Raw genomic sequence first — 22163 nt, forward strand, 5'->3', positions numbered from 1 at the left:
CTGTTCTAAGAATGGCTTTAGGATTGATTCCACTTGGTGGTGTTGTGGGTTTTGTAGATGCCGATCAGACGGTCAGCAATCTCAAACATGTTGTTCCTCAGGGAGATGATGAACTGAGCATTCTTGGTTTGCTCCTGTAGGGAAACAAATTAATATTCAATCATCAATGGGAAGTCAAAGGCTGTAAATCTCAAGTATCACATTTTTTACATGCTTATGTGAGTCAAGCTCTTTTAAACAGTGGCCTGGGAAGAATTAACCACCAACCGCCGTGACAGGAGTAAACAATGGACCAACATACCGCCAACAGAGGGCTTTGCAAAACGAGTGATTTCTCACAATAGGCTGTACACCTTACCATAGCGCCTTCAATAAGCTCCCATTATACAATACTAACGATTAACACAGTGAGGGACATGGGGTCAGCTCATCTGAGTCAAGCACAGCAGCATAGAATTAGGAGTATAATGGCAAATACTATTCAAAGCTGTTTCACGTGGAATAGAGTTCCCATGAACTGCTGTGTGTGCATGTGAAACTCACATAAAATGTAACAGGCCACGATGGAGACATTCTTGAAGTCCAGGGCTGCATTAATCTGAAGTAGAGGGGTGTGGGCTTGAAGTGGTGCAGAGCAAACACCAGGGCCAGAGAGCTCAGGGTCTTCTCTCCTCCAGACAGGTTGAAAATCTTCTTCCAGCTCTTCTTAGGGGGACGCACACTGTGGCCATGGACAGAGAGAAGAGGATGAGCCAGAGTCATTCATAGATTTAACGAATACAGCAATAAAACAATTAAATTAGAAGGGGATACTGGGTTGGGGCTAGGTACGTTTTGGTGATAAAATTCACACGATTGAAAGACCTATCCAGAGCTGTCTTCACAAATCATAAAATATAAAAATGTCAAACAGCCGGTTGGGCCAAAGTGTCTGCTGACCTGAACATGATGCCCTCAGAGAAGGGGTCCAGGCTGTTGACTAGCTCCAGCTCAGCGTTACCCCCTAGTGTCAGCATCTGGTAGTTCTCCTTCAGCTTGTTGGTGATGTTGAAGCCAGCCATGAACTCGTTGAGCCTCTGCTTGCGCAGGTCCTCACATCCACGCTTGAAGTTGTCTCTCTGTGATCTCAGCCACACAGTTCCTCCTATAGAGAGACATGACCCACAATGACTACCTTCTCTTAGAGGGAAATAAACTTGAGAGAGCGCAGACAAGAGTAAAAACAGGGTGTCAAGGTGCTTGATTAGACCTAGAGAGAGCTTGGTGTGTACCTTCTTGTACYCTGCAATGGCTCCCAGGTTGGGCTTCATCTGGGCACAGCGGGCCTCCGTCAGGGAGATCTGGTTGGTGATGACGTCAGGCCCCTTGATGGCCGCCAGGTCAGCACGGGCAGCGCCTCCGCTGGTTTGTCCTCAATGGCGTGAAGGGAGAGCTTAGAGGCCTGAGGAGGACGGGACTCAGATGGTCAGTCCTAGCTGACTTTGCTGGAAAATGTTCTTACTATGACAGCTAGGTGGGACAACCACATATCAATGTTAAGATGAATGGAACTACTAAGTCGCTCTGGATAAGAGTATCTGCTCAATGACTAAAATGTAAATAGCAGAGAAGAGGAAAAATATTTAAGTCAGATGATGATACTGTTCCACAGGTAATGCATAGAACACTGATGCACTGTAACTAGCTGAATGTTTGGTTGACCTCTAAGACACACCAAACCAACAGGGTAACAACAAAGCATGCATGAATCTCACATGCACACAACACCCACCTCTGCCAGTGTTTGATCTTGTTGGTGTGTTCGGTGATGGAGGTGTCCATCTGCTCCTCCCGAAGTCGGACTCTTCCTGTAGAGCGTGCTCCTGCAGGGCGTTGATCTCCCTCACCACCCCCTGGTGCCGCTCCGGCAGTGCCGCAGCCTCCTGGCAGTCCTTCATGATCTCCCCATTCTCCTCCAGCCTCTTAAGATGATCTGTCGGCTCTTCTCAGTCTCCTCCAGCTCTCCCTCCAGGCGACTCACACCGTCTTCACACTTCTTCAGGTTACTGTGGAGGAGAGCAGCAGCCATCAGCTGGGGCTTATCTGAGCTTTTCCCTAATAGCTTCACAACCAGAAGCCTTTACCAGATGGGCGCTGTGTGTGTGTGTGCGTGTGAGAGAGCACGTGTATAAACACTTACCGCACTGCGTTCTTGATGGCTACCTGGGCCTTGGTGATGGCTGAGGAGCAGTCATCCAGCTCCTTGTTGACCTTGTCCAGTTTGTCCTGCTGGGCCTTCAGCTTGTGGCTGTTGATGTCCACAATGAGGGTGTGGAGCCTCTTCACCACCTTCCCTGCCTTACTGGAAGCTGCCTCAGTCTGAGAGCGCGAGAAAAGAGAGAGGAAGTTATATGAGAAAGGAGCAGGGTTAAGCGTGTATTTGGGGTGTGCCAAATACTCGGACAAAACCACTATCGTAACGGATCTAGAGATTTTACCATCACTTAGTATGGAGAAGGGTGCAACTGCAGCCTGAAATTCGGTGCGTTCCGCCTCCACCTTTCCCCCCTAGTTAGCACACAGTGTCGCCCCAGCTGGCTGTGTCCTGGAGAAGCTAGCGGTGGGCTGTGTCCTGGAGAAGCTAGCGGTGGGCTGTGTCCTGGAGAACTACGGTGTGTCCTAGAAGCAGCTGGCTGTTCCTGAGAAGCTACGATGCTCCTGTCCGAGAAGATACGTGGCTTCCTAGAAACCTACCTTCCTGGGGCGTCCTGGGAGAAAAGCATACGTGACGGCCTAGAAACTAGCGTCGGCTGTTCCCTGGCAAAGCTACGTCCCTGATTCTCGAGAACCTCAGGCGCTTCCTCTCTGAGAAAGCTACGTGGCCCTGCCCTGGAGAAAACTAGCACGTCGGCTTTCCCTAAACTACTGCTGTTCCTGAAACTACGGGCCGTCCGAGAAACTACCTGCAGTCCTGGAGAACTACGGGCTGTTCCTGAGAACATAGCGGTGGCTGTGCCGTGAAGAAAAGCTAGCGGTGGCGCCTGGAGAAGCTAGCGGGCTGCTGTGTCCTTCGCCCCGTCTGTCGGCATGGTTCTCTCGGTACACAGCAGGGTCGCTCCCGCCTGCGTGCTAGCTGGGAGCGGCACCAAGGCAGTGTCCTTTGCAGACGCAGGAAGTGTCCACATGCAGGAACACCCGAAATTGCACATTATTGAAAGTGTGAAACGCTGGGCGCTTCTAAATAACTAAATTGGCGGGTGGTAGGTTGAGCCGTAAGTGTCAGGGAGAAGTTTTGCTCTTCTCGTAAGTGAAACAATATATGGGCAAGCAATTTACCTAAATCTGTTCTGGAATAAACACAGCAGCAGTAGCCAGCCATGCATTATTTATTTTCATTTAATAGGACTAAAGTAAGTAAATCAATCATGTGCATTTTCAGCTGTTGGGCTCATTTCTTTGATTTGAACAATAGTGAGTGACATAGCATGCGCTCTGTGATAGCCGCACTTAGTATAGCTTACTGGCATTAAAGCGATACGAGTATCAAGTGTGACAAAACAGATACAATTACAAGTAGGACGAGATCGGCACACCCCTAGTTGTATGTACCAGTTGTCGCCGCAGCAAGCCTGAGGGAGAATGCCTAGTGGAGTCAAATGCGTTCACGGTAGCAAAGCTCAAATTGAGCCAGATCATTGTCCTGAAGACTAGAACTGACAGTGTAGCCTCAATTTCTAAGTGACTCACGTTACATTTGGGGTTCAAAATTCTCACCTTTCTGGAAGTCCCTCAGGGTCTTCTCCAACTGTTACTTTGTTTCTTGTCGGTACAGCCAGGACATTGGCCTCCTACTTTAATTTGCTTCAGGTGAGCCTCCTGCTCTGCCAAGCTCTGGAAGAAACACACAGTCAAGCACAACCTCACTCGCAATCACCAGCCTCAAGGGTTGTAGTACTCTAGTCCTAATTTTCATTACGCGTGCGCGACCATTGACTTGTACTCGATAAGCTATATTATAAGCAGAATATTAGCAGCGGAGTTTGGTTTTCTAGCAGTGAAGACGCACGACACGGGCACACAACCTACATCAGCTGGTGAACTGCGGTGGAGCAAACAAGGAGTCGGGCACAGGCAGGCTCCACCTCCAATCTTAGGCTACACATTGCGCAAGTGACTCTTGCTTCCCCGTAATCACCAGTCACCATTTAGCCTTGCCTGTTTAACAAACTCTTTACAAAAATGAAAACAGTAGTATTGAGTTTAAAAGTTAAAACATCTTTCCCCCCTCCATCCCAAGGCCAGGTTCTGACAATCTCCCTTTACTTTCACTCTGCAATAAAAAAAACAAAACACGTCAATTACAAAAAAGCGTACCTGAGAGCCTTTACAATGATTGCAAATAATAAAATCTGGTCGATCTGACAAAGCAATAACCAATCAGTCTAAAGACCATTTATCCCATCAAATCATTACTGATGACAAAACTTTGAACATTAGGCCTATATTAAAAAAAATGTGTGAGCCTGTGTATGAAAAACTTGTGCTTCATAAGGCTATTGCATATTGCATAATTATGACTGTTGCAATAGTGTTGCTGTGTGGATGGTAGACATAATACAAACCAAATCAATAGAGGGGCAATCTAGAAAGACGAACATCGAGACAGCAAGCCGCATTACGAGCAAGCCAAAAAAAAACATACATTCAGCTTTACCTAAACAAGTCTGATGATGAACAAGAATTACACCACACATCAAATACATTTCATATCTGTATAACTGTGTGTTTACCTGCATGCTATTGGTGTGTTCTTCAGTCTCTGAGCTGCTGTCAGAGTCTCTGGACTTTCTCCTCCAGCGCCAGCTTCCTCTCCTGCACCCGCAGCTGCACCACCTTCTCAATCAGCTTGCTCTCCATACAGTCCAGCTGAAACACAAAAAATAAGACAGTAGGTCATTAACCCAGCACAGAGCTTAAAGTGAGCTATAACAGTGATTGGAGGCCAGAGAAAGCTCTAGAAGAGTTCCAGAAGATCTCTCCTCCTCTGGGTGACCTCAGTGCCGATGGAGCCATCCTGCCCGCATCACTCTCGCTCCACCTTCATCATGGTACCTGAGACGGGACAGAGCATAGTGTCAGACATGTCACCATATCGACCATCTATAGAGACACTGAGAAGAGATGAGCTCCCGCTCGGTCTACCCACCAGCCATCTCTATGATCTGTCCTGCATGGTGACCACTCTCCAGTGTTTGTCCTTCTGGAAGGCGATAGTGTTGCCTACTCCAGGTCCTTGGCCACCAGGTGTCCCTCAGGGCAAAGTAAAGCTGGCTCATACTCTCATCCTGCACCCGCACCAGTTCAAACAGCAGGATGTTCTCTGGGATGGAATGGCCCCATCTTATTCTCCCACACCTTCATCTGAGACAGGAAAAGAGTGGATCAGAGTGTTAGAGGTTAAATTTGAGGTTAAAGGCTTTGTACAAGTTGTCTATCAGCAAACCCATAAGAGAGAAAGCTAGTAAAGTGAGACTGGGGTATACTGTAACAAAGTTGAAATTGAACCAGATCGATGTCCTGATGACTCGAACTGACAGTGTAAAACCTGCAACATAGTAATTTCTGCAAGAGAGGTCAATTTTTTTTAAATGTATTTGTAATAATGACAATACTGAATGAACACTTATTTTAACTTAATCAAATTTAGCCTCAAATAAATAATGCAAAAACAAAGTGTTGGAGAAGTAAAAGTGCAATATGTGCCATGTAAGAAAGCTAACGTTTAAGTTCCTTGTTCAGAACATGAGAAAGCTGGTGGTTCCTTTTAACATGAGTTTTCAATATTCCCAGGTAAGAAGTTATAGGTTGTAGTTATATGAATTATAGGACTATTTCTCTCTATAACCTTTGTATTTCATATACCTTTGACTATTGGATGTTCTTATAGGCACTTTAGTATTGCCAGTGTAACAGTATAGCTTCCATCCCTCTCCTCGCCGCTACCTGGGCTTGAACCAGGAACACATCGACAACAGCCACCCTCGAAGCAGCGTTACTCATGCAGAGCAAGGGGAACAACTACTCCAARTCTCAGAGCGAGTGACGTTTGAAACGCTATTAGCGCGCACCCCGCTAACTAGCTAGCCATTTCACATCGGTTACACCAGCCTAATCTCGGGAGTTKGCTTAAAGTTTGAAGCTGCTGGCAAAACGCACAAAAGTGCTGTTTGAATGAATGCTTACGAGCCTACTGGTGTCTACCATCGCTCAGTCAGACTGCTCTATCAAATCAGACTTAATTATAACATAACACACAGAAATACGAGCCTTAGGTCATTAATATGGTCGAATCCAGAAACTATCATCTCGAAAACAAAACGTTTATTCTTTCAGTGAAATACATAACCGTTCCATATTTTATCTAACGGGTGGCATCCATCAGTCTAAATATTCCTGTTACATTGCACAACCTTCAATGTTATGTCATAATTACGTAAAATTCTGGCAAATTAGTTCGCAATGAGCCAGGCGACCCAAACTGTTGCATATACTCTGACTGCGTGCAATGAACGTAAGAGAAGTGACACAATTTCACCTGGTTAATATTGCCTGCTAACTTGGATTTCTTTTAGCTAAATATGCATGTTTAAAAATATAAACTTCTGTGTATTGCTTTTAAGAAAGGCATTGATGTTTATGGTTAGGTACACGTTGGAGCAACGACAGTCCTTTAACACAAATGCACACTGCATCGATTATATGCAACGCAGGACACGCTAGATAAACTATTAATATCATCAACCATGTGTAGTTATAACTAGTGATTATGATTGATTGTTTTTTATAAGATGCGTTTAATGCTAGCTAGCAACTTACCTTGGCTTCTTACTGCATTCGCGTAACAGGCGGGCTCCTCGTAAGGCAGGTGGTTAGAGCGTTGGACTAGTTAACCATAAGGTTGCAAGATTGAATCCCTGAGCTGACAAGGTAAAAATCTGTCTTTCTGCTCCTGAACAAGGCAGTTAACCCACCGTTCCTAGGCCGTCATTGAAAATAAGAATGTGTTCTTAACTGACTTGCCTAGTTAAATAAAAGGTGTTAAAAAAAATAAAAAACGGCGTCCAAAATTACCGATTTGCAATTGTTATGAAAACTTGAAAAATCAGCCCTAATTAAATCGGCCATTCCGATTAATCGGTCGACCTCTAGTACAAATTTGTGGGTTAACCAGCGTGGGATCATTTCCACGCAAAGTGTGAGATTTATAGGGCCTCCCGAGTGGCGCAGCATTCTAAGGTACTGCATTAACACAGCTCCGGGTCTGATCCCAGGCTGTATCACAGCTGGCCGGCCGTGACCGGGAGACCCATAAGGTGGCGCACAATTGGCTCAGCGTCGTCCGRGTTAGGGGAGGATTTGGCCGGCCGGGATGTCCTAGTTCCATCGCGCTCTAGAGACTCCTTGTGGCTGGCCTGGCACCTGCAAGCTGACTTCAGTCATACGGCGTTTCCTCTGACACATTGGTGCGGCGGGCTTCCGGGTTAAGCGTGCAGTGTGTCAAGAAGCATTGCAGCTTGACAGGGTTGTGTTTTGAAGGACGCATGGCTCTCGACCTTCGCCACTACCAAGTCCGTACGGGAGTTGTAGCGATGGGACAAGACTAACYACCAATTGAGTACCACGAAATTGGGGAGAAAAAGTCAAACAAAAATAATCCAAATGTAATTGTGAGATTTAGCAATATGAACATTTGTGGTGGAATAAGGGAATGGGGAAAATGTGAGCAATAATTAAATGTCATTGTATTTCCATTGTGAATTCATGCAACATATCTTGACAGGGTAGCTATATCATAAAATGACCACATCAGTGCATTTGTTATGATGATAATGATGATAATCCATATAACGTACAGTAACTTTTTTAATTAGAGGCAGGTGTGAAACCATTGTTGAAATACTATAAGACAATGGGAAATCGAATGAGAGATGGCTGATGTTGCTCTGCTGGAAAATTAGGCACACACCGCATTCCTCAAGAGAGCACGTTAAGAGACAGGTGGGACTTCTACAGATTGGGTCATCAGATGTCGTTTCCCAAAAACAATTTATAGGATTTTTGCAAGGACCTGCTTTAAAAAGACCAACGCATGCCATTCCGGTGCACATCTAAGTACTATCTACCCTTAGGGTTTTAGCAACAGGCACTTTTCAACGGGATCTTGCCAAATCGGCATCTCACAGCCCTCGATAAGCCAATGTTTCCATACACCATCGCACAAGAGGTTGAAGTCAAGAGGGGTTTCTTTGCCATGATGCCATCAATAGGTTCCCAAATACGAACGGTGCAATAGACAGCACCCACCGCCATTAAATAACTACCCCAAAATGATTTGAACTATGAACAGACAGTTTTCACTCTTAATGTGCAGGTGTGAGACGCAAGAGACACTGCTGAATGTGTTGGCTATTAGCCAGGTGGAACGCACAAAATCGTTCATTCTGCAGAACAGCAATGCTGGCCTAAAAACCTACAGGAGGGAGCTGTTGAGGATGGATGGTTAGCTAACTGGTGAGTGTTGCCTATATTTGCCATCGGTCCTCTCTTTGTAGCCATGTTTTTATTTTACACTGGTCAAGCCACAACTGAACGAGCCAAATAAAACCTTTTGGTTATGCCCAATCTCTGACACTAGCACCTCCATTTCAGTCCGATTCTTTTCCTAYGTTTTTTTTTGGTTGCACCGTTGTATTTTAAGGTACGGCATTGAATATTCCCCACGGGCTTTAAATGGATGATTGACCATATATGGTTAATTAGGGGCTTTTCGAAATGCAAATGGCCAAAGTCGTGCATGAGCACTGAGGCTGAGAACATGGTATTTATCAATGGTTCTCTCTTACCAGTGTGCGTATGAAGCGTGTAGGACTGTTTTGTAAATCACTCTTTCTATGCGTACAACCATTCTAAACTCCGTTCGTAAGTAGTATTTTTATAATATTTTCTACACAATATTGATAAGAGGCCACAGGTGTTTGAGAATTGTTCTCACCTTGGCCACTCCGATATTCTGGGCCTTGAGGAAGTTGATACATTTCTGGGCTGTCGATGCTGTCCACCAGGATGTTGTCCAGAGAGCCACAGCTGGATGAGATGGCGATGTCATACTTCTCATCGATGGCCCCAAGATCACCCTGTCGGGACAAGAACACAGTCTCACTGAGTGTGTGTGCATCTCTCAGCTGCCACATGTCATCTGTGTAGCCCACGTGTCAAACTCATTCCACGGAGGGCCAAGTGTCCTCAGGTTTTTGCTCCTCCCTTGTACTTGATTGATGAATTAAGGTCACTGATTAGTAGGGAACTCCCCTCACCTGGTTCTCTATGTCAGGGGTTCCCAAACTTTTTCACTCAGGCCTCCCTTCCAGCATTGGGGAAAATCCTGCACCCACTCAGCGCGCCATGTCTATCTCGATGAGCAGAAGCACTGTTAATGTCAAACTGTTCACACCCCTCTTGTTGGCGAAGAGAACATCTTGCAGGTTCAAAGCTTATTTCCTGCAATTCTACACATTTTCTCATGCGGTGCAGAGAACATTTGGCAGTTTTAAAGCAAATTTTCTTCCAATTTTCTATAAATGTTGCCATGTCTAATGTTTAGTTGTGATAGAGTGACAAACATTACAACTAAATCTATGGCCTAAAAACCTAGCTAAAACACGTTAACTGACATGGGCTAGTTGATCTGGACATTTCTAACCAGTTATAAATAGCTCTAACATGACAAGAGGAAAACTGATGCCGCACCACCCAATTTTGAAATAGCACCTTGTGCATGCTACCATTACAACTTTCAATAGTAGGTTGAAAGCCGGATCCCCTCACCAACCCTTCGCACCTCCCCTAGGCGCCCCACAGTTTGGGAACCACTGGTCTAGGTCTTCATTGAAAAGCAAAAACAAAGCCAGCAGACACTAGGCCCTCCATGGAATGAGGTTGACACCCCTGGTGTAGTCTATTCATGGACATGGTCCTCACTAGTCGTCCCAGGATGCCGGGGATCTTGCCGCTCCTCTTCTGCTGCATGAGGGCGTCCAGCACCTTCCCCCTGCTGCGGTTAGAGGACAGGGAGCTCTTGGCCTCCTCCGCCTCATGTCCCTCACCAGCTCCCTGGTCTGACCATCTGCTTGCAGCAGCAGCTCCAGCTCCGCCTCATCCTGGAGCAGACAGAGATACATGGTCAGCACACAGTCATCCAGAAACCTGAAATACTTCCATCTTACTGCCACAAGTCACAGTCCACCCCTAACCTTAAGAACAGCTCGACGCTTGAGACCCTCCCACACACACACACTAACGTACCTTCTTGAGCTCCTGCTCACACTGGGGTATTTTGACCTGCAGCTCTTTGATGGTGTCGGAGGCGATCTGCAGGGACTGCGTGGCCATGTTCAGCTGGGTCAGAGCGGTGTTGTGGCGACTCAGGTAGATGTCCAGCTCAGACTGGGCCACGTCCTGATGGGAGCGTGTCACGTTCACAGCCTTACTCAGCTCCATCAGCTCCTTCTCCATAGTCTGGGGACGGAGCCATGGGAATAACAGCCACACGATTATGTGATCAGAAAACATGGAATACCAGGGGGAAAAGGATACTGGTCAAATTCAATTAAATCAGGAATAGTGTTTCCTACTTCAAACGAATCAGCAATTCCTGATAATGAAAGACACCCACCTCCTTCTCCTGCTGCAGGCCATTGGTCTCCTCCTTCAGACTTTCCATCACGTCCTTCAGTCTCTCCTTCTCCTTCCAATTCTGTTTCTCCAACACCTCCCTGTGAGCGGACGCCTCAGAAATGATCTTCTCACTGCTGGCCGGCACGTTACGCACCTCCTCCAGCTGACAGAGGGTAAAGGGGGGAGAGAAAATATGAGACTCTAGGGGAGGTACCTTAGAAAACCAGGAAAGACCAAAATATACTCTTTTAAAATCAACTAGCAGACAGAGTTAGCAGCACCGYCATCAGACTGGCAGGCAGTCTGTGTGAACTGCACCTCTCTCCAGTGTGCTGGGTGGTGAGAGGGAGTAGCAGAGGGAGTGGARGAAGCCATGCTAGCAGGGTTAACTGTGGGTGAAGAGTGAATGTGGCTGCTGGTAGTGTTACACAAGGCCATACTTCACTACCACACTGCAGAACACGGCTCCCCAGAGGACTGCTCTGCTCTACCCGGCCTCCACAACACAACACTGCCAAATCACAGCCACTGGTGCTGTATCATACAGGCTGCAGAACAGGGGCAGAGAAAGGAAGGGAGACTTGGAGCATATTGAGTGTGGAGAGAAAAAGGGAGCCCATGGAGGAGAGAAAAGAGCATGGGAGAAAGTGAGTGAGAGGCACCAGAGCCAAGCAGTCATGCTTTGGAGGGTTTGCGTTTAAGTTTTACCCCCTAGTGGCCAACTGGAGGAGTTTMTYTWATWARAKAAATTGGGTATACCAGCCACTTTATCAACTCATTTTAGTCTCAGCAATGTAACAATATAATTTTATCAAGGGGGACCTCATGACACAGAAAAATATATATTAAAACGTGGGCTACACACCCKTTCCCACCTAGAGCCAATCCCACGCAAGTTAACGTAATAAAAATGAACACGCTTGTTTATTTGTGACATTGATGCTAGTAATTATAAAATGGGTAATTAAGCAATATGGCAATTACTAATAAGGTCATCTGTAAACCCCTGGGCAATGCCTTCTCCAGGGCCTCAGCACAACAGGCCTTGTGTTTGTATAGAGGGAAACTGTATTACGAGTGGCCGTGTTTCACTTTGGCCAGGGGACAAAATCAACAGAATAAAAGTGAAGTGTCAGGCCATTGGTGCTGGCCTGTCTTGAGAGGACAGAGCACCATTGTGTTTGTTTATGAGTATGACCTGTAAGTTATGTAGCACATTCGCAGCCTCCTAACGTATAGATTTGGAGAGCCACCATGAGCTACCCATGTACACAGAGATTGGCCAATATAATAAATGGTCAAAGTTACAAAACCCCCCTGAAATGGAATCACTGAAGCATCGATTCTAGAGACCTGAATTAGGTTCACAGGAAAAGGGACACATGCACACCTAAACACACCTTGTCCTTCTCCAGTTGTTTCTGTAGTTTCTTGGTCTTTACTCTTGGTGTGCTTCAGTTTCTCTCAGACCTCCACATCCTGCAGGTCCAGCTGGGTAAACTTCTCCTTCTGGAACTCAATGTACTTGGTCAGCTTTCCTTGTTTCCTGGGAGAAAAATCACAACATGGACATTATGAATGGCAATCAAACAAATTACTGYTAATTTTGCTTTTCTGTATCACTGGTTGCCAGCAGGTCCATGAACATTTTCCATAACATTATTGCACCGAAGACTGACATTCATTTTACATTAGGACTATATTTTGCTCATACATGTGTCCCTTTGGTGTCAATTTCCATGTAAGCAACAAAACCCATGAATAACAAATAAAAAAATAGAAAGGCCTACTTCACATTTTTCAGATCTTGGTTCTTCAGCGATGTTGTTCTTCTCTGTGAGTTCCTTGGTGTCGTCCTGGATCCTCTGCTTCTCCTCCTCTTTGTTTGCCACTCTCTTCTGGAAGTCATGGCTAACAAAGAAACAATCGCACTCTGGTCAACATGGATATATAAACTCTAAAAAGTGACCACCTGTAGTAATTACACCCAACTGCATCATCACTTCCTCCCAGATTCTTTCAAACCTGATTTCCTGTTAGTAAAAGACACTACATTTAGCAACACCCTGTGTGGTTGTAATACTCACACACAGTACTGGCAGAGCTGGCTCTTTTGTTTGAAAATATCATTCTCCAGAGTGAGGAACTCCACGACTGTGTTCGTCTCTCCCGCCAGAGCAGTCTTCTCCTTCTCCACCATTTTGACCCTGTTTAGCTGTAACACATGGTCCACAAAATGATGAAACAGGAAGACAAAAGCTACAGCACCTCTGACTTAAACATTCATGCTGAATTGTCATAAGATCAATCCCTGAATAAAATCTTTGAATTTACTTTTGTTCCTTCTCAGGTATGCTCAGAATTTTTTTTTCGCACTGTGATTGACCATGCCGGACATTTATTGATAAACTCTGAGCTTTCCCAAAAAATAACATTTTACTCCACAAGCTAGGGTTAATTTGGCTTCAATACCAAAATTGCCATTTTTAGTCAGTCAAAAGGCATACGTGACTTAATCAAATATAGACAAATGCAGAGTAAAGGGAAACGATAGAACTCGGATAAAGGCAGAAGTGTGATAGGATGCTACACTGCACAATGCCATAAGATCAACCTATAATCTTATAAAATGAGGCTAGTCAAAACCAGTCATGACTCAAATAAAGCATTTGACCCTGTGTATGTGGTATTGCCATTTTTTTTACTGCTATATCTACTGCAGGCATTACGTTAACACAGATAAAATAACATACCGCGTTTACAAACGCAGATCTAAAATGCTTCTTATTGTAAATTCTGCTCTGCTTCAGTCAGGCTTTGTTCCAAATCATGAATGTAAAAGGACTAATTTTGTGCTTCGGTTACACTTCTCCACTTGGATGAAATAGCTTTGCTCTCATCTTGCCCAATCAAATTCCACCACTCACAAACGTCTGCTAGCTTTGCACTTCTCATCTGATGAAAACAAAGCTATTRTCTGCCTATTGCGTTGCACTAATGTATTTTGTGTAAAGAAATTATAGTTGCATGCCCCTGATCACTATTGAAGCAAAAAAACACTTGACTTTCAATATAAAACAGGTGAAATGGTTTAAAATGCAGATTTGTTCTGCGTTATGAAAATGCWGATTTCTGAATACTAAATCTATTGACTACTGTAAAGCTGCATGAACCAAAAAGTGTAAATCATGTCACCCATATGAAAAATCATAGATATGTTAAAGTAATAAAAACAATCACAAGACAGACCAATTAGTTAATACATTACAGGGAGAAACTTTTTTTCTTCTAAACAGGCCTAATTAGTGATGTGATATTAGTGTAGCCTGCAAGAGATTTACTGAACCGGCTGGCTTCACCAGACATCCAGCAGTATTTCACTTCAAATGAAACCCTACTCTGTCAACCTGGCTGGTACACTGTAACTCCAACACCATGCCCAAACAACAATGTMACTAGTACTGCAATACAAAGAAATATATTAACAAATATCAGGTAATTATCAGCCAAACTTCACCCCCTGCTCACATAATTACTAACACATTTCTAATAAAAACCTGATCTATGGCTGGTCATTAAATGCCTTCGATTACCAAAAAATATGACTTGCGCATCCCGTTCTTATTCCTTCTCTCAACCGCGCTTTAAAAATAATAATTAAATGACTGACTGCAAAGCAATTGTTTTTGGCACAACAATAAATTTAAAAAAGTAACTAACAAGCAAGGGGATTAGCCTAGATACAGCAATCTCTGAGGTGTGTGAATGGAGATAATTTGCTGCCTTGAAAGAAGAGGCAGGTGTCAGGCCAGGGGCAGTCATTCTGGCCAAGACACAGCATACCTCACAGATTTCACAGTGAAACAAGCCTCCCTAACACACCCCCACAGGGGAAACCATCATCATTTGAAAAAGGAAAAATGTGTGTATATATATATATATATATATATATATATTTATTTTTTTTTAAATACAACAAATGGACCAATGTCTTGTTACTGGGGTTGTTGCTCACCTTCTCTCCCCGTTGAGGAGCTCCACACGGCGCCTCAGGGTGTGGATGGGCTGCTTCAGGCGGCAGGAGCCAATGATGTCCTCCAGGTATTCCAGCATGCCCTCATCATGCTCCGTCTGCCCCTTGGGCTTCATCATGGCTATCTGCTCCACCTCACCCTGACCAATGCACAGGGAGGGAGAGACGCAAGCAAGGACACACACGGTTATAGCTTCTTCTCACCATAAACTCTACAAACACACACCTTGGATACATTTTGTGTTTGAGACCACCTGATTACCATCCCAGAATTGACATTGAGTGGGTTTATACTTTTTTTCAACTTTCTAACGTCTGAAAAGCAACGAGGGGGAAAATACCTGAAATATATTTTTTAATTCCCCCCTTCGGAAGCAAGTTAAAATGCAATTCAAACTAACCTGGGCTAAAACCAGAAAGAGAGCAACTTCTGTGTGAATCTCAAACAGCAATTTAATTATTGATTTTAAATAAATTGGTTGCTCTGCTCACTAAAGTATTGAGGAAACTTTGCTGATGTTATGATAACCCCTCATTAAAACACATTAACCTCTCCTTTATGATATAACCCTACAGTTTATGGGCAGCCAGTCAAATGGGCTATTTGCAGTACATTTGGGCATTTTAATGTAATGTACTTCTTACACAACGTCTCAGCCCACACACACACACCTGAGCCTCAAATAATAACTTTTACTGCACCCACAACACAGAGAACATTTGTCCATATCCATGACAAAACAATGAAAGGCAAAACTATAATAATCACTTAAACATAGAACCAAACATCTCATCAATTGGAACCGCTACAATAAAGGTTTTATATTTTATGAGGTCAAGAAATAAATACATAAACTAAAAGGGGCATCTGGCAAATGTAACTGGTGCCTGTGTTTTAATAAAATTATGAATTTCCTTTCTATGTCATAGACATGGGGTAATAGTCCTTGACTGAACCGTCCTTGAAACATGTATTAAACACAAGCCTGAATGATGACCTATATAATTTTCAGAATGGTCAATCTTGTTTTAATCCTCTCTCTGTGTGTGTGTGTGTGTGTGTGTGTGTGTGTGTGTGTGTGTGTGTGTGTGTGTGTGTGTGTGTGTGTGTGTGTGTAAAAAGCATTTTCCTGCTCTGCCTGACCAGTGCACTAAATAGGAACCTTCCCCTGAGCCGTAGGCCTGTGACTTTGGAGAACAAACTGAAGCTTCTTGCCTCAGTCAGAACAACCCTGTCATATTTAGTGAGCTCAAAAAAATAAAAATAAAACACTGAAAATTCCAGAAGAGAGGAGATGAAGAACATTTTACAAATCAGGACAGAACCTGCATCTTCTCCCAAAATAAATATTATAAAATGCAGCACAACATCTAATATTCACTAAAAACTAGTCATCTCATTCATCCAAGAGTTGATAGGTACTAGAAAACCCCCAAAACTGTATTGTGCAACAAGTGGACTGGCTTGTTCTTCAAACAACCCCTGGAGGAGTCTACAAACCAAGCTGAACACCACAGGGATGTTCCAAAACTGTATTGATAAAAATATCTCAAATGTATTCATTTGGACCGTGACTGTCAAAAAGCAGCAAATATGACCCAACGCAAACAAAAATATGTCTTTGAACAACTACACATGTTGACATTGGCATTACATTCCATGAAAGATAATTGCAACAAAATCCAAACTGAAGACATAATCATGCACTCAAATGATAGAAATGAAGAGTGGATGCTTGATCCTGCCACACTGAAGCAGCACAGCTAATATTGGGGTCGGGGTCTGTATTCTCACGCCAATATTTACGTGCTGCTATAGCGTGGCAGGTAAAGGGGGGCCAAACTGACCTGTGTCTCCATTCACCCACTAGACAATTCCAGGAATGTTAGATTTTCCTTAAAATACTAAAGCAGCAAATGATGGTTCGCACCTTTCCAACATTGTTTCAAACCATGATGCGCTGCTATAGCAGTTCAAGTCCACTTAACAGGTGACTCACACAGGCATAATACCGGTTTTCCTCATAGTGAAAGGGGTCAAGTCTGAGCAGCAAAGCTTTTACAGGATGGGATGTGTGACACAGGAGGGATCAAAGACAAACTGAAAGGAAAACTAAAAATGAATAACTATTTAATTACCTGTAAAATCAGAAATCTGTTGTGGTCCAGGTCAATGCCATGGCTACGCAGCAGAGTCCCCACATCTTTGAAAGTGGCCTTCTTGCCATTGATGTGGTAGGACGAGGAATTGTCTTTGCTGGCAGTTCTGGAAACATAGAACTTGCTGTTGGGGATGACTTCGTAGTCATCTCCTTCCTGACTCAGAGGGGGAGGGGCACAAGAAACACACCAGCTTAGATCCATTCTTCAGAACACACAAGACAAAAAATAAAAATGCTTAGCAATACAACCCTCCCAAATATAGGCAAGTAACCAGCTAAACACACACCTACATACGAAAGTGAAGCCTCAACCACAGAAATGTTGCTGCAAACAGATATTGGTGTGATACAAGTAATCATTTAAAATGTATTTAACTTGCACATTTATTAAAAAGTAAGATTCATATGGTTTATTAAATTCAACTAATTTTGAGACAACAGGAAATAAATGATGTTGTCAACACATTGTCAAGAAATGAAGGGGGGGGGCAAAAACAGAATAGCTATAACATGTTCAACTTTTTAAATAGAGAAATATATATTGTGTGTAGGCTTAAAACTGCAGTGTTAGGAGATGGTTGTATCGAATTGACAAAAAACAGCTTGGCTGCAAAGAGATTATTTTACATTAAATGTCAATTATGTCGATAATTACCGTACTACACCCCCAGTGGTTTTACAATTTTGGAAAAATATTTCTTACTCTGCATAGAATTAATATATACAGTATTCTAGGTTTGCACAGAAAAGGAGAAACTGTATTGTCCACTAACATTCATTTAACCACCACTAAACTGAAGAAAAAAAACTTGAGGTCCTAATCAATATAAAATCACAAAAATAAAGGAACAATGGCAAGGTTTGTAATTTACTTGATTGTCAGTTAACTTCAAATGTCTATTCTGAGTGYTGCAGTCATTGTATAAAAAAAATTAAATAAAAAAATACTAAACCAAATGCATACAAGACAATTAAAGCTACACCCTAAAATAACACATATATACAAAAAAAWAAWAATAATACGATTCTGCCACTTTACCGAAATCTCTTATAAAATGTTAAATTGTTTTGTTACAGCTGAGCAAGTAAGTGTGTGTTACCTTGTCAGTAATGTTCTGAAAATGCACTTCCACAGTGCAGCTCTGCACATCCTTGTGCTGGTCAGAGCTGTGAATCAGCACAGAGTTTTTTGGATCTGATTTTTTGAGCCCTATAGCCAAACACAAAGAGCATTGAATCTATCACGTTGGACTTCCCACTGCCATTTGGACCAATGATACAAGAAAAACGCTAGGGAAGGGAGAGAAAAAAAGAGAAATGAAGTGGGTGGAAAATAAAAATGTACTTACAATCTGTACTTACAATCTGTTCAAATCAAACTTAATTAAATAGAAACCGTATTCACAATACAATTTTAGACCGCTTTGAATAACTAGAAAATTCTGCTGGATTAAAATGGTGGGCCTCTAACCTCAGTGGGTGTATTTAAGATATTTTATTGCACCTGTGTCCATGATACAATAAAGAGAACAACTAAGAAAATGTGATAGGATTTCCCACTAACTGTCCCCCCCTATGTTGTATCTTTTTGAGGACAAGACACAGCTAGATCACCACTAGTGTGAAAAACACACACACACACACACAAAGCCAAAATGGAGGAGTATGATATGCTGCAAACTATGGAGACAACTTTATCCAGTAAAATAATCAACAATTAAATTACAACTATCCAAATGCTGCTGTCACTGAAGATACAAATATATATAAATAAATGTTAAGGAAATGGACAACACCCCATACTGAGGCAATGATTAAAACACAAAACCACAATTCCCAGTGTCACAAGAGCCATAACGGGGAGTTAGTATGCTTTTTCGTACCTTATGGAAAGGGCCCAGAATCTGCTCGCCAGCATAGGATTTGACGTTCTAATTAACTATATGTGTAATCATCAAGCAAGGAGCGCCTGGTTCATTGGTCATTGCTGGGGGCGGGGGTGGAGGGATGCTACCAAGAATCTCCTCCAAACTTCGATTATCAACAGCCTCGGCACCCTCCCCGGGAGCTAGGGCAAAGAGTTTAACTTTTATTCCCCAGTGCGATTCATTTCAGGTGGGGACACTGGTGTATGGGGGAGGGGTGGCGAAACAAAAAAAACAAACAAACATAAGCATTATAGAGCAAGTCACAGTGGAGGAACAAAGACTCAGAGGAAGATCGAATGTTATCCCTTTGTTAACTAAACTAAATTATAACTAGATTAACGTAATCATAAACGAACGCTTGAAGTAACCCCTTTCACAAACACTCACATTGCAAAGCAAATACACAATATGCACTCACCAACGACAACAATTTTCATTATATTTCGGACATCTGATTCCACGTTGTTTCCCCCACACCAAAACCTACTTTCCAATCAAAACAAATTAATAAAAATCGAGCCTTGCTGCAAATACATACCGATTATGGTACCATATCACAATGACAAAACGTTTGGTCTCAAGTCTATTGTTGTGCTCAGTAAAAAAAAAAAAATGTAATGACCCTGACAATAGTTCGCGGCCAACAAACGCTGCAACCATAATACTTTCTAAATCAAGAGTAGACAACATGTCAAATACGGTTATTGTTTTCAGACGAAGTTTTGTTGACAAACCGCTGCTCAACGTTAAATAAGTCGAAAGATAGAAAATCATAACCATCCTTCTAGAAGATCGAATCGTTTAAAACGCATTCATATCCAAACATAAATTACCTTGCAAGTTGCGCAGGCTGGAGACAAACGCGCACACGCCACCATTATAAATCATCTCAAAAATCACAAGAGACATTTATTAATGCCATGCTCACGTTTGAAAAACTAGCCAACAAGCTACGTGTTATGAATCAAGACAACAACTACCACAACTGTGCCAGTTGGACTCAACCATCACGCACTTAACGTTACATTCAACAAAACACGTTGCCATTGAGTAGACGCGCAACTTATTTAGATGCAGACACCAAAACACCCTTTGTTACTTACCATTTGTCGGCGGAGCCTCTTGGCCATTGGAGTTCGCTTCTTTATGGGGTACGTCCAACTCGTCTTCGGAGTCATCCCGAGGCTGCGACCCTTTCCCTCTTGGCTTGGAAGTAGTTATACTTTTCGACGTTTTGAATGTCATGATTTAGAATCTAAAATATATAATTCAAATCACAGGAGTAAAAGTAAAATCCATTAGGTGTTTTCGCTTGTCAATCACTTCTCCACAATTGATAGTCAACGTGAAGCACCGTTACCCCCCTCCGTCATCTCCTATCACCATCGGGCATTTTATCCAAAGTATATTGATTGCTACACTGAGTTAACTTAACCTCGGGTCATAAATCGGTTACCCAGTCAATTATAAAGCTGCAAATAAATTGCCAGTCTGTGCTGTCTGATAAGACCACAGATCTAAAAGTGTTCTGTTTTAGTTTCTTTGCTAAATATGTTTCGTTTTAACTGTAGCATAGGTGTATATAAGCGATATTCAGAGATGTACCCATAACCCAAAATAATAGAAAATACTTGACACGAAATTGCAATTTAACAAAACTGAATTAGCTGTCTAACTTGAATCTCCCCTTGTCAAATAGCGTGATTTTGTCTAACATAAGCTGACAACATGCATCGATTTTCACTCAATTATCGAGAAATGAACTGTTACGTTTTCCGTAAAGTGCGTGTAACTAAAAGACGGACAAAAATTGTGACGTTACAGGCTGTCAGTATTGTCAAACTGAGCTCAAAAGTAAATCAACTGTTACCGAGAACTAGAAAAAGATGGAGGTAAATGTGCAAAATAAAGTCATAGCACTGAAGTAGCCAATCAGAGCCACGTTATCATTAGTGCCATGTAGGCTACACTCAGTAGTCCAAATTGACCAGCAACAGTTGAAAGTGTAATGTTTAGTTTATTTTACAAATCGAGAGTTATAATCAATTGAATAATCTATGATTATGTAGCTACAATATGGCTAACTAAATAGCTATATCACTAACGTTAACGAGTGAATAAAAATGTCACCTGTGTATAGAAGATTTCACTGACTTGGTCTTGTTTTTTTTAGGTAGAGTAACGTTAGTGTTATGCTTCAGTTGTCCACTTGTAATCTAGTTAAGCTAACGTTAATAATTTGCCTAAACTAAGACGTGGAAATAGCCAATTACACTAGCTAGCTGCTGTATAGAGTAGACTAATGTCTGGTAATTAGCTAGCTAGCGTTTGTCAGGTAGGCCACATTGGGCTTTGTTAGGCATGATTTTCACGTCAACTGTTAGCCACGAACAAATTCAGATAACATTAGCTAAAGTACGCTACCTGGATAGCGAACAGAACTAGAGCACAGATGAATAGGGGAAACCGGTACTTTGCTTACAAGTTAGGTTAATTTAGCTAACGTTACTTTGCACTGGTTCGCCAAGGTAGATAACTATCTAATGTTACTAGGCAATTTTAGTTAGTTTTTGATGTGTTGCMGATAGACAAATGGGATATAGCTAAATGTTAGCTGTCGTCTGATCATTTTAAGTTAACGTTACTCAGTTAACGTTAGCTAGCTTACTTTACCTAGCTCAACAACCACATATAATCGACGAGAGGTGCTCACAAACTTGCTTGTTTGATAGTTAGCTAGCGAGCTTACTAGTTTTCTTTTAGCTAAAGTTAACTAGCTCTTTCGTGTTCAGATAAAATGACAGTTTTACCTTGCGGACGAAGTTATTTTGTTGTAAGAATTCCCTGTGTATCACTCTCTTTTCAAAGCCAATTGAAAACTGTTTCTCGATATCCCGAAGCTAAAAAAAAAAAATGAAGTGCGTAAAAGTCAACCCTGTGTCATCTCAAATCGTTAGCTCGCTGCAAACTCACTCGTAATTGGCGCCTAAACTCTGTTGTCGAACCAAAATTCGTTACAAACTGATGCAAGGCACCATGGAACCTCGACATTGGTAAAAAAAATATATATATATATATATATATATTCAAAAAGAAGGCCGATGCCAGGCAACCATGAACATAAACTTTTTTTTTTGCATTCAAGTTAACATTATACTGAATATAAGTAATATTTTGGTCATGATTTTGGATATTTTCATAACATTTTTTTAAACAGAACGCGCCCCGTGACGTATGGGCACTGTTACCTAGAGACGACGGAAGGGTGTTGTTAACAGTACGGGTCAATTTATTATTTTGTATTTGGATTGTATTGGTTGAATAGTC

General features: G+C 42.5%; 1 pseudogene; it reads right to left on the bottom strand.

The window, feature by feature from the left end:
- Positions 1-17: 17 nt before the first annotated feature.
- Positions 18-21874, bottom strand: LOC111956945 (structural maintenance of chromosomes protein 4-like; annotated as a pseudogene).
- Positions 21875-22163: the final 289 nt, after the last annotated feature.

Source organism: Salvelinus sp. IW2-2015, linkage group LG4p, assembly GCF_002910315.2.
Source record: "Salvelinus sp. IW2-2015 linkage group LG4p, ASM291031v2, whole genome shotgun sequence".
NCBI classification, from domain to species: domain Eukaryota; kingdom Metazoa; phylum Chordata; class Actinopteri; order Salmoniformes; family Salmonidae; genus Salvelinus; species Salvelinus sp. IW2-2015.